Genomic DNA, 14,877 nt, shown 5'->3' on the forward strand with positions numbered 1-14,877 from the left:
AAACTATATTAAATAAAAGTTAAACTTGTTCCTTAACTAGTTCCTTGTTCCTCCCTTTATAAACCTTTGATACCTATAGGTTAAAAATAATACGGTCATTAACTTCAATTAGTTTTAGGTTAGCTTAGTTTATAGGTTAGGTTAGGTTTAGGTTTAGGTTAAGTTGGTAAAGTCAGTGCTTTAAACAACCGACGGCTAAAAGGACAGACTCCAAGATTAATACTCTATCCTGCTGGATCGAGCATTAATGTGCATTAAATTATAAATTAAATTAAATTATTACATTTTTAAATTATTAGCATTAAATCATGAATTGGATCAATGTGTGTACTCACACGTAGGTGAGTACACAAAAATGAATGACTTGTTCCTTCTCGTCTCACAATCAAGGGTTCGAATCCCGGTCGGACAGGGTAGCGTTTAGCGTTTTGGTAGCGTTTCCTTTCACCCAATGCCTCTATTCACCTAGAAGTAAATAGTGAGTTACTTGCATCCTGGTCAGTGAGTGAGGGTTAGTCACTAGTTGGACCTCGTAGGATAGGTGTTATAAGCCTAACATATGTATATATAAACTGCTTGTTCCACGACTCAGTGATTTTACATGTGTTGACTAAATGAAGCCTAAGAGAGAATATCTAAGACTATCTAATATTAATATTATCAAATATTTGGCCATTTTAGATTATTTTTACTTTTAAATTATTTGAATTTATGCCATGGCCATTTATGCTTAGAAGAGATTTGCTTTGGTTCTTTAATTACCGGTAGGTATGTGGCATTTGTATAGAATTTGTGCGAGATCAATAGCATCCCAACATTTTCATTTTGGAGAAACACTCCATTTGTTGTTGGTTTGACTAAATAGTTGCTATAAGCACTATCTTTAATGGAGAATTGGCTGGTATGTGTGAGTAAACTCTATGATGCAGTTTTAGGTTAGTTTGGGTTACTGGTTAGATTAGGTTTTAAGTGACGGAGTTCAGGTTTGATTAGGTGACAGGTTGATGATTAGATGACACACACAACCCTGTGAGTGTGTGTGTGTGTGTGTGTGTGTGTTTGTGTAAGAATGTCGCACATTGAAATGTGTACATGTGATTATAATAGTTTTTACCATCTGTGAAGAAAATGTCTGTAACCATTTGTCATTCCATTTTCTTTGATCTGCCCTGCCTGCCTGCTGCCTGCCTGCCTGCCTGCCTGCCTGCTAAAACTTCTCCACTCAATATGCTGTTGAATATCAATCTCCAGTGTTCACTTACCGTTAATTCATACAATATTAAACAAATGAAGTCATTAACAAATCTTTAAACATTTTCAGCACCTACATTCTTTCTAACATGAATCACAGTAACTAATATACTCAACTCAGTCACAAACACTTTTCTTATTCCTTCCTAAACACCTCACCATATATAACCTATCTTCAAAAAATTAAGTTTAAATACCTAACTGCCAACCCTCCCTTCCCCACCCCCCCCCCCCCCAACAACCCAGGATGACCCACGGTAGCTCCTCTGGACACCACCTACAACAACCTCCGCCTAACGGTTGGCCGCCATATCCCTACCCCCATTCCACCCCCAGTGTTACCCACCCTCCTCCTCCGTGTCAAACAGAGAAATTAGCGGCGATAACGCTAAAATTTACCCAGCCAAACCGTTCGCCTCATTTGGACATACACCAGTAAATATTAATTATTACACCTGTTTAAACATTCACATATCATTCAGTTTAGGCCTAAATTCTCCTCTATTCATTCATTCATGACACTGCTTCACTTGACTGCAACATCATCGAATAACCCTGCCATTTTTTTAACTGTCAACACAAACTCACAATTTCACATGTCAATCATTGCAATTGTTTATAAAAGACACTAACTAACCCTGTTTGCTCCGAGGTATAAATACAGGTGCCAAATTTTATTCAGATGGCAACTCCACGTGGCTGTGGCCGTACGGACATGTTCCTAATCCGGATAGACCTGCGTTCGAGCCTGTCGCAACGGATGCAACTACAGGGCACAGATAGATTTCTGTGATGTCCTCTCCTGTAGGAGCATCAGTTTCGATAGATTCTCTGGATAGCCGAAGATTGATTGACTGATCCCTTGGAATGTGGGGAAGGGTTGAAATCCGGGGGCCCACGGACGGATACCTGGATCCACTGACCTCGGGCAGGTCTTTCAATTCACCTGGATTTCAGGTGGGGAGAAGGGAGGCAATTTGGGTCGACACAAATGGCTTCCTGGACCCAGAACTCCATGGATACACGTGTTCGTGTATCCTTGGATACATGTCCGTGTATCACAGACAAGCATAGATAGTCACACGGATTGATCACACGGATACATTTCCGTGTGATCCGTGAATCCGTGTGATACGGGATTCGAACCTAGGTGGGTGGGGATAAGGATAAGGGAGGCAATTTGAGGGGACACAAATGGCTTCCTGGACCCCAGAACCCCATGGATAACCCTAAACATAATACGGTTACGAAATCCCATAAGATAAGATACACGGACATACATAAGATACACGAAAATCCCTAAGATACACGGATAGGTTCGTGTCACAGGTAACAGGGGGACGGAAAGGAGGGAGGAAGAGAGGGGAGGGAGGAATGAGAGAGGGAGGGGTATAATTAAATTTCAATTATCAATTTTATTAATTACAATTAAATCAATTTAAATTAATTTAACTCAATTTAATTGGAGTTATTTTTATATTTATATAATTTATATAATTAGATATATAGTTAGATTATATAGTTAATATAGATATATATAGTTATATATATAATTGGAGTTATATAATTGGAGTAAATTTAGTTAAGATCTTTAAGATCTTTACTCTTAATTTAAATGAGTTTAAATCTAGGGAGGGAAGGAGGGAAGTTTATTTTCTGTTGTTAGTTAGGGTTTAACCAACCTAGCCAACCTAAACTAACCTAACCTAACCTAATATAACCAACCTTTTTTAAAGTTCATAAACCTTCATAACATTAATGTAAACTATATTAAAGAAAATTATTTTAAAAATAAACTATATTAAATAAAAGTTAAACTTGTTCCTTAACTAGTTCCTTGTTCCTCCCTTTATAAACCTTTGATACCTATAGGTTAAAAATAATACGGTCATTAACTTCAATTAGTTTTAGGTTAGCTTAGTTTATAGGTTAGGTTAGGTTTAGGTTTAGGTTAAGTTGGTAAAGTCAGTGCTTTAAACAACCGACGGCTAAAAGGACAGACTCCAAGATTAATACTCTATCCTGCTGGATCGAGCATTAATGTGCATTAAATTATAAATTAAATTAAATTATTACATTTTTAAATTATTAGCATTAAATCATGAATTGGATCAATGTGTGTACTCACACGTAGGTGAGTACACAAAAATGAATGACTTGTTCCTTCTCGTCTCACAATCAAGGGTTCGAATCCCGGTCGGACAGGGTAGCGTTTAGCGTTTTGGTAGCGTTTCCTTTCACCCAATGCCTCTATTCACCTAGAAGTAAATAGTGAGTTACTTGCATCCTGGTCAGTGAGTGAGGGTTAGTCACTAGTTGGACCTCGTAGGATAGGTGTTATAAGCCTAACATATGTATATATAAACTGCTTGTTCCACGACTCAGTGATTTTACATGTGTTGACTAAATGAAGCCTAAGAGAGAATATCTAAGACTATCTAATATTAATATTATCAAATATTTGGCCATTTTAGATTATTTTTACTTTTAAATTATTTGAATTTATGCCATGGCCATTTATGCTTAGAAGAGATTTGCTTTGGTTCTTTAATTACCGGTAGGTATGTGGCATTTGTATAGAATTTGTGCGAGATCAATAGCATCCCAACATTTTCATTTTGGAGAAACACTCCATTTGTTGTTGGTTTGACTAAATAGTTGCTATAAGCACTATCTTTAATGGAGAATTGGCTGGTATGTGTGAGTAAACTCTATGATGCAGTTTTAGGTTAGTTTGGGTTACTGGTTAGATTAGGTTTTAAGTGACGGAGTTCAGGTTTGATTAGGTGACAGGTTGATGATTAGATGACACACACAACCCTGTGAGTGTGTGTGTGTGTGTGTGTGTGTTTGTGTAAGAATGTCGCACATTGAAATGTGTACATGTGATTATAATAGTTTTTACCATCTGTGAAGAAAATGTCTGTAACCATTTGTCATTCCATTTTCTTTCTGCCTGCCTGCCTGCCTGCCTGCCTGCCTGCCTGCCTGCCTGCCTGCCTGCCTGCAAAACTTCTCCACTCAATATGCTGTTGAATATCAATCTCCAGTGTTCACTTACCGTTAATTCATACAATATTAAACAAATGAAGTCATTAACAAATCTTTAAACATTTTCAGCACCTACATTCTTTCTAACATGAATCACAGTAACTAATATACTCAACTCAGTCACAAACACTTTTCTTATTCCTTCCTAAACACCTCACCATATATAACCTATCTCAAAAAATTAAGTTTAAATACCTAACTGCCAACCCTCCCTTCCCCCACCCCCCCCAACAACCCAGGATGACCCACGGTAGCTCCTCTGGACACCCCCTACCAACAACCTCCGCCTAACGGTGGCCGCCATATCCCTACCCCCATTCCACCCCCAGTGTTACCCACCCTCCTCCTCCGTGTCAAACAGAGAAATTAGCGGCGATAACGCTAAATTTACCAGCCAAACCGTTCGCCTCATTTGGACATACACCAGTAAATATTAATTATTACACCTGTTTAAACATTCACATATCAGTCAGTTAGCCTAAATTCTCCTCTATTCATTCATTCATGACACTGCTTCACTTGACTGCAACATCATCGAATAACCCTGCCATTTTTTCTAACTGTCAACACAAACTCACAATTTCACATGTCAATCATTGCAATTGTTTATAAAAAGACACTAACTAACCCTGTTTGCTCCGAGGTATAAATACAGGTGCCAAATTTTATTCAGATGGCAACTCCAGCGTGGCCTAGTCGGATAGAACATGTTCCTAATCCGGATAGACCTGCGTTCGAGCCTGTCGCAACGGATGCAACTACAGGGCACAGATAGATTTCTGTGATGTCCTCTCCTGTAGGAGCATCAGTTTCGATAGATTCTCTGGATAGCCGAAGATTGATTGACTGATCCCTTGGAATGTGGGGAAGGGTTGAAATCCGGGGGCCCACGGACGGATACCTGGATCCACTGACCTCGGGCAGGTCTTTCAATTCACCTGGATTTCAGGTGGGGAGAAGGGAGGCAATTTGGGTCGACACAAATGGCTTCCTGGACCCAGAACTCCATGGATACACGTGTTCGTGTATCCTTGGATACATGTCCGTATATCACAGACAAGCATAGATAGTCACACGGATTGATCACACGGATACATTTCCGTGTGATCCGTGAATCCGTGTGATACGGGATTCGAACCTAGGTGGGTGGGGATAAGGATAAGGGAGGCAATTTGAGGGGACACAAATGGCTTCCTGGACCCCAGAACCCCATGGATAACCCTAAACATAATACGGTTACGAAATCCCATAAGATAAGATACACGGACATACATAAGATACACGAAAATCCCTAAGATACACGGATAGGTTCGTGTCACAGGTAACAGGGGGACGGAAAGGAGGGAGGAAGAGAGGGAGGGAGGGAGGAATAGAGAGAGGGAGGGGTATAATTAAATTTCAATTATCAATTTTATTAATTACAATTAAATCAATTTAAATTAATTTAACTCAATTTAATTGGAGTTATTTTTATATAATTATATAATTTATATAATTAGATATATAGTTAGATTATATAGTTAATATAGATATATATAGTTATATATATAATTGGAGTTATATAATTGGAGTAAATTTAGTTAAGATCTTTAAGATCTTTACTCTTAATTTAAATGAGTTTAAATCTAGGGAGGGAAGGAGGGAAGTTTATTTTCTGTTGTTAGTTAGGGTTTAACCAACCTAGCCACCTAAACTAACCTAACCTAACCTAATATAAAACCAACCTTTTTTAAAGTTCATAAACCTTCATAACATTAATGTAAACTATATTAAAGAAAATTATTTTAAAAAATAAACTATATTAAATAAAAGTTAAACTTGTTCCTTAACTAGTTCCTTGTTCCTCCCTTTATAAACCTTTGATACCTATAGGTTAAAAATAATACGGTCATTAACTTCAATTAGTTTTAGGTTAGCTTAGTTTATAGGTTAGGTTAGGTTTAGGTTTAGGTTAAGTTGGTAAAGTCAGTGCTTTAAACAACCGACGGCTAAAAGGACAGACTCCAAGATTAATACTCTATCCTGCTGGATCGAGCATTAATGTGCATTAAATTATAAATTAAATTAAATTATTACATTTTTAAATTATTAGCATTAAATCATGAATTGGATCAATGTGTGTACTCACACGTAGGTGAGTACACAAAAATGAATGACTTGTTCCTTCTCGTCTCACAATCAAGGGTTCGAATCCCGGTCGGACAGGGTAGCGTTTAGCGTTTTGGTAGCGTTTCCTTTCACCCAATGCCTCTATTCACCTAGAAGTAAATAGTGAGTTACTTGCATCCTGGTCAGTGAGTGAGGGTTAGTCACTAGTTGGACCTCGTAGGATAGGTGTTATAAGCCTAACATATGTATATATAAACTGCTTGTTCCACGACTCAGTGATTTTACATGTGTTGACTAAATGAAGCCTAAGAGAGAATATCTAAGACTATCTAATATTAATATTATCAAATATTTGGCCATTTTAGATTATTTTTACTTTTAAATTATTTGAATTTATGCCATGGCCATTTATGCTTAGAAGAGATTTGCTTTGGTTCTTTAATTACCGGTAGGTATGTGGCATTTGTATAGAATTTGTGCGAGATCAATAGCATCCCAACATTTTCATTTTGGAGAAACACTCCATTTGTTGTTGGTTTGACTAAATAGTTGCTATAAGCACTATCTTTAATGGAGAATTGGCTGGTATGTGTGAGTAAACTCTATGATGCAGTTTTAGGTTAGTTTGGGTTACTGGTTAGATTAGGTTTTAAGTGACGGAGTTCAGGTTTGATTAGGTGACAGGTTGATGATTAGATGACACACACAACCCTGTGAGTGTGTGTGTGTGTGTGTGTGTGTTTGTGTAAGAATGTCGCACATTGAAATGTGTACATGTGATTATAATAGTTTTTACCATCTGTGAAGAAAATGTCTGTAACCATTTGTCATTCCATTTTCTTTCTGCCTGCCTGCCTGCCTGCCTGCCTGCCTGCCTGCCTGCCTGCCTGCCTGCCTGCCTAAAACTTCTCCACTCAATATGCTGTTGAATATCAATCTCCAGTGTTCACTTACCGTTAATTCATACAATATTAAACAAATGAAGTCATTAACAAATCTTTAAACATTTTCAGCACCTACATTCTTTCTAACATGAATCACAGTAACTAATATACTCAACTCAGTCACAAACACTTTTCTTATTCCTTCCTAAACACCTCACCATATATAACCTATCTCAAAAAATTAAGTTTAAATACCTAACTGCCAACCCTCCCTTCCCCCACCCCCCCAACAACCCAGGATGACCCACGGTAGCTCCTCTGGACACCCCCTACCAACAACCTCCGCCTAACGGTGGCCGCCATATCCCTACCCCCATTCCACCCCCAGTGTTACCCACCCTCCTCCTCCGTGTCAAACAGAGAAATTAGCGGCGATAACGCTAAATTTACCCAGCCAAACCGTTCGCCTCATTTGGACATACACCAGTAAATATTAATTATTACACCTGTTTAAACATTCACATATCAGTCAGTTAGCCTAAATTCTCCTCTATTCATTCATTCATGACACTGCTTCACTTGACTGCAACATCATCGAATAACCCTGCCATTTTTTCTAACTGTCAACACAAACTCACAATTTCACATGTCAATCATTGCAATTGTTTATAAAAAGACACTAACTAACCCTGTTTGCTCCGAGGTATAAATACAGGTGCCAAATTTTATTCAGATGGCAACTCCAGCGTGGCCTAGTCGGATAGAACATGTTCCTAATCCGGATAGACCTGCGTTCGAGCCTGTCGCAACGGATGCAACTACAGGGCACAGATAGATTTCTGTGATGTCCTCTCCTGTAGGAGCATCAGTTTCGATAGATTCTCTGGATAGCCGAAGATTGATTGACTGATCCCTTGGAATGTGGGGAAGGGTTGAAATCCGGGGGCCCACGGACGGATACCTGGATCCACTGACCTCGGGCAGGTCTTTCAATTCACCTGGATTTCAGGTGGGGAGAAGGGAGGCAATTTGGGTCGACACAAATGGCTTCCTGGACCCAGAACTCCATGGATACACGTGTTCGTGTATCCTTGGATACATGTCCGTGTATCACAGACAAGCATAGATAGTCACACGGATTGATCACACGGATACATTTCCGTGTGATCCGTGAATCCGTGTGATACGGGATTCGAACCTAGGTGGGTGGGGATAAGGATAAGGGAGGCAATTTGAGGGGACACAAATGGCTTCCTGGACCCCAGAACCCCATGGATAACCCTAAACATAATACGGTTACGAAATCCCATAAGATAAGATACACGGACATACATAAGATACACGAAAATCCCTAAGATACACGGATAGGTTCGTGTCACAGGTAACAGGGGGACGGAAAGGAGGGAGGAAGAGAGGGAGGGAGGGAGGAATAGAGAGAGGGAGGGGTATAATTAAATTTCAATTATCAATTTTATTAATTACAATTAAATCAATTTAAATTAATTTAACTCAATTTAATTGGAGTTATTTTTATATAATTATATAATTTATATAATTAGATATATAGTTAGATTATATAGTTAATATAGATATATATAGTTATATATATAATTGGAGTTATATAATTGGAGTAAATTTAGTTAAGATCTTTAAGATCTTTACTCTTAATTTAAATGAGTTTAAATCTAGGGAGGGAAGGAGGGAAGTTTATTTTCTGTTGTTAGTTAGGGTTTAACCAACCTAGCCTACCTAAACTAACCTAACCTAATATAACCAACCTTTTTTAAAGTTCATAAACCTTCATAACATTAATGTAAACTATATTAAAGAAAATTATTTTAAAAAATAAACTATATTAAATAAAAGTTAAACTTGTTCCTTAACTAGTTCCTTGTTCCTCCCTTTATAAACCTTTGATACCTATAGGTTAAAAATAATACGGTCATTAACTTCAATTAGTTTTAGGTTAGCTTAGTTTATAGGTTAGGTTAGGTTTAGGTTTAGGTTAAGTTGGTAAAGTCAGTGCTTTAAACAACCGACGGCTAAAAGGACAGACTCCAAGATTAATACTCTATCCTGCTGGATCGAGCATTAATGTGCATTAAATTATAAATTAAATTAAATTATTACATTTTTAAATTATTAGCATTAAATCATGAATTGGATCAATGTGTGTACTCACACGTAGGTGAGTACACAAAAATGAATGACTTGTTCCTTCTCGTCTCACAATCAAGGGTTCGAATCCCGGTCGGACAGGGTAGCGTTTAGCGTTTTGGTAGCGTTTCCTTTCACCCAATGCCTCTATTCACCTAGAAGTAAATAGTGAGTTACTTGCATCCTGGTCAGTGAGTGAGGGTTAGTCACTAGTTGGACCTCGTAGGATAGGTGTTATAAGCCTAACATATGTATATATAAACTGCTTGTTCCACGACTCAGTGATTTTACATGTGTTGACTAAATGAAGCCTAAGAGAGAATATCTAAGACTATCTAATATTAATATTATCAAATATTTGGCCATTTTAGATTATTTTTACTTTTAAATTATTTGAATTTATGCCATGGCCATTTATGCTTAGAAGAGATTTGCTTTGGTTCTTTAATTACCGGTAGGTATGTGGCATTTGTATAGAATTTGTGCGAGATCAATAGCATCCCAACATTTTCATTTTGGAGAAACACTCCATTTGTTGTTGGTTTGACTAAATAGTTGCTATAAGCACTATCTTTAATGGAGAATTGGCTGGTATGTGTGAGTAAACTCTATGATGCAGTTTTAGGTTAGTTTGGGTTACTGGTTAGATTAGGTTTTAAGTGACGGAGTTCAGGTTTGATTAGGTGACAGGTTGATGATTAGATGACACACACAACCCTGTGAGTGTGTGTGTGTGTGTGTGTGTGTTTGTGTAAGAATGTCGCACATTGAAATGTGTACATGTGATTATAATAGTTTTTACCATCTGTGAAGAAAATGTCTGTAACCATTTGTCATTCCATTTTCTTTCTGCCTGCCTGCCTGCCTGCCTGCCTGCCTGCCTGCCTGCCTGCCTGCCTGCAAAACTTCTCCACTCAATATGCTGTTGAATATCAATCTCCAGTGTTCACTTACCGTTAATTCATACAATATTAAACAAATGAAGTCATTAACAAATCTTTAAACATTTTCAGCACCTACATTCTTTCTAACATGAATCACAGTAACTAATATACTCAACTCAGTCACAAACACTTTTCTTATTCCTTCCTAAACACCTCACCATATATAACCTATCTCAAAAAATTAAGTTTAAATACCTAACTGCCAACCCTCCCTTCCCCCACCCCCCCCAACAACCCAGGATGACCCACGGTAGCTCCTCTGGACACCCCCTACCAACAACCTCCGCCTAACGGTGGCCGCCATATCCCTACCCCCATTCCACCCCCAGTGTTACCCACCCTCCTCCTCCGTGTCAAACAGAGAAATTAGCGGCGATAACGCTAAATTTACCCAGCCAAACCGTTCGCCTCATTTGGACATACACCAGTAAATATTAATTATTACACCTGTTTAAACATTCACATATCAGTCAGTTAGCCTAAATTCTCCTCTATTCATTCATTCATGACACTGCTTCACTTGACTGCAACATCATCGAATAACCCTGCCATTTTTTCTAACTGTCAACACAAACTCACAATTTCACATGTCAATCATTGCAATTGTTTATAAAAAGACACTAACTAACCCTGTTTGCTCCGAGGTATAAATACAGGTGCCAAATTTTATTCAGATGGCAACTCCAGCGTGGCCTAGTCGGATAGAACATGTTCCTAATCCGGATAGACCTGCGTTCGAGCCTGTCGCAACGGATGCAACTACAGGGCACAGATAGATTTCTGTGATGTCCTCTCCTGTAGGAGCATCAGTTTCGATAGATTCTCTGGATAGCCGAAGATTGATTGACTGATCCCTTGGAATGTGGGGAAGGGTTGAAATCCGGGGGCCCACGGACGGATACCTGGATCCACTGACCTCGGGCAGGTCTTTCAATTCACCTGGATTTCAGGTGGGGAGAAGGGAGGCAATTTGGGTCGACACAAATGGCTTCCTGGACCCAGAACTCCATGGATACACGTGTTCGTGTATCCTTGGATACATGTCCGTGTATCACAGACAAGCATAGATAGTCACACGGATTGATCACACGGATACATTTCCGTGTGATCCGTGAATCCGTGTGATACGGGATTCGAACCTAGGTGGGTGGGGATAAGGATAAGGGAGGCAATTTGAGGGGACACAAATGGCTTCCTGGACCCCAGAACCCCATGGATAACCCTAAACATAATACGGTTACGAAATCCCATAAGATAAGATACACGGACATACATAAGATACACGAAAATCCCTAAGATACACGGATAGGTTCGTGTCACAGGTAACAGGGGGACGGAAAGGAGGGAGGAAGAGAGGGAGGGAGGGAGGAATAGAGAGAGGGAGGGGTATAATTAAATTTCAATTATCAATTTTATTAATTACAATTAAATCAATTTAAATTAATTTAACTCAATTTAATTGGAGTTATTTTTATATAATTATATAATTTATATAATTAGATATATAGTTAGATTATATAGTTAATATAGATATATATAGTTATATATATAATTGGAGTTATATAATTGGAGTAAATTTAGTTAAGATCTTTAAGATCTTTACTCTTAATTTAAATGAGTTTAAATCTAGGGAGGGAAGGAGGGAAGTTTATTTTCTGTTGTTAGTTAGGGTTTAACCAACCTAGCCAACCTAAACTAACCTAACCTAACCTAATATAACCCAACCTTTTTTAAAGTTCATAAACCTTCATAACATTAATGTAAACTATATTAAAGAAAATTATTTTAAAAAAAAACTATATTAAATAAAAGTTAAACTTGTTCCTTAACTAGTTCCTTGTTCCTCCCTTTATAAACCTTTGATACCTATAGGTTAAAAATAATACGGTCATTAACTTCAATTAGTTTTAGGTTAGCTTAGTTTATAGGTTAGGTTAGGTTTAGGTTTAGGTTAAGTTGGTAAAGTCAGTGCTTTAAACAACCGACGGCTAAAAGGACAGACTCCAAGATTAATACTCTATCCTGCTGGATCGAGCATTAATGTGCATTAAATTATAAATTAAATTAAATTATTACATTTTTAAATTATTAGCATTAAATCATGAATTGGATCAATGTGTGTACTCACACGTAGGTGAGTACACAAAAATGAATGACTTGTTCCTTCTCGTCTCACAATCAAGGGTTCGAATCCCGGTCGGACAGGGTAGCGTTTAGCGTTTTGGTAGCGTTTCCTTTCACCCAATGCCTCTATTCACCTAGAAGTAAATAGTGAGTTACTTGCATCCTGGTCAGTGAGTGAGGGTTAGTCACTAGTTGGACCTCGTAGGATAGGTGTTATAAGCCTAACATATGTATATATAAACTGCTTGTTCCACGACTCAGTGATTTTACATGTGTTGACTAAATGAAGCCTAAGAGAGAATATCTAAGACTATCTAATATTAATATTATCAAATATTTGGCCATTTTAGATTATTTTTACTTTTAAATTATTTGAATTTATGCCATGGCCATTTATGCTTAGAAGAGATTTGCTTTGGTTCTTTAATTACCGGTAGGTATGTGGCATTTGTATAGAATTTGTGCGAGATCAATAGCATCCCAACATTTTCATTTTGGAGAAACACTCCATTTGTTGTTGGTTTGACTAAATAGTTGCTATAAGCACTATCTTTAATGGAGAATTGGCTGGTATGTGTGAGTAAACTCTATGATGCAGTTTTAGGTTAGTTTGGGTTACTGGTTAGATTAGGTTTTAAGTGACGGAGTTCAGGTTTGATTAGGTGACAGGTTGATGATTAGATGACACACACAACCCTGTGAGTGTGTGTGTGTGTGTGTGTGTGTGTGTGTGTGTGTAAGAATGTCGCACATTGAAATGTGTACATGTGATTATAATAGTTTTTACCATCTGTGAAGAAAATGTCTGTAACCATTTGTCATTCCATTTTCTTTCTGCCTGCCTGCCTGCCTGCCTGCCTGCCTGCCTGCCTGCCTGCCTGCAAAACTTCTCCACTCAATATGCTGTTGAATATCAATCTCCAGTGTTCACTTACCGTTAATTCATACAATATTAAACAAATGAAGTCATTAACAAATCTTTAAACATTTTCAGCACCTACATTCTTTCTAACATGAATCACAGTAACTAATATACTCAACTCAGTCACAAACACTTTTCTTATTCCTTCCTAAACACCTCACCATATATAACCTATCTCAAAAAATTAAGTTTAAATACCTAACTGCCAACCCTCCCTTCCCCCACCCCCCCCCAACAACCCAGGATGACCCACGGTAGCTCCTCTGGACACCCCCTACCAACAACCTCCGCCTAACGGTGGCCGCCATATCCCTACCCCCATTCCACCCCCAGTGTTACCCACCCTCCTCCTCCGTGTCAAACAGAGAAATTAGCGGCGATAACGCTAAATTTACCCAGCCAAACCGTTCGCCTCATTTGGACATACACCAGTAAATATTAATTATTACACCTGTTTAAACATTCACATATCAGTCAGTTAGCCTAAATTCTCCTCTATTCATTCATTCATGACACTGCTTCACTTGACTGCAACATCATCGAATAACCCTGCCATTTTTTCTAACTGTCAACACAAACTCACAATTTCACATGTCAATCATTGCAATTGTTTATAAAAAGACACTAACTAACCCTGTTTGCTCCGAGGTATAAATACAGGTGCCAAATTTTATTCAGATGGCAACTCCAGCGTGGCCTAGTCGGATAGAACATGTTCCTAATCCGGATAGACCTGCGTTCGAGCCTGTCGCAACGGATGCAACTACAGGGCACAGATAGATTTCTGTGATGTCCTCTCCTGTAGGAGCATCAGTTTCGATAGATTCTCTGGATAGCCGAAGATTGATTGACTGATCCCTTGGAATGTGGGGAAGGGTTGAAATCCGGGGGCCCACGGACGGATACCTGGATCCACTGACCTCGGGCAGGTCTTTCAATTCACCTGGATTTCAGGTGGGGAGAAGGGAGGCAATTTGGGTCGACACAAATGGCTTCCTGGACCCAGAACTCCATGGATACACGTGTTCGTGTATCCTTGGATACATGTCCGTGTATCACAGACAAGCATAGATAGTCACACGGATTGATCACACGGATACATTTCCGTGTGATCCGTGAATCCGTGTGATACGGGATTCGAACCTAGGTGGGTGGGGATAAGGATAAGGGAGGCAATTTGAGGGGACACAAATGGCTTCCTGGACCCCAGAACCCCATGGATAACCCTAAACATAATACGGTTACGAAATCCCATAAGATAAGATACACGGACATACATAAGATACACGAAAATCCCTAAGATACACGGATAGGTTCGTGTCACAGGTAACAGGGGGACGGAAAGGAGGGAGGAAGAGAGGGAGGGAGGGAGGAATAGAGAGAGGGAGGGGTATAATTAAATTTCAATTATCAATTTTATTAATTACAATTAAAT

Source organism: Procambarus clarkii, chromosome 36, assembly GCF_040958095.1.
Source record: "Procambarus clarkii isolate CNS0578487 chromosome 36, FALCON_Pclarkii_2.0, whole genome shotgun sequence".
NCBI classification, from domain to species: Eukaryota; Metazoa; Arthropoda; class Malacostraca; order Decapoda; family Cambaridae; genus Procambarus; species Procambarus clarkii.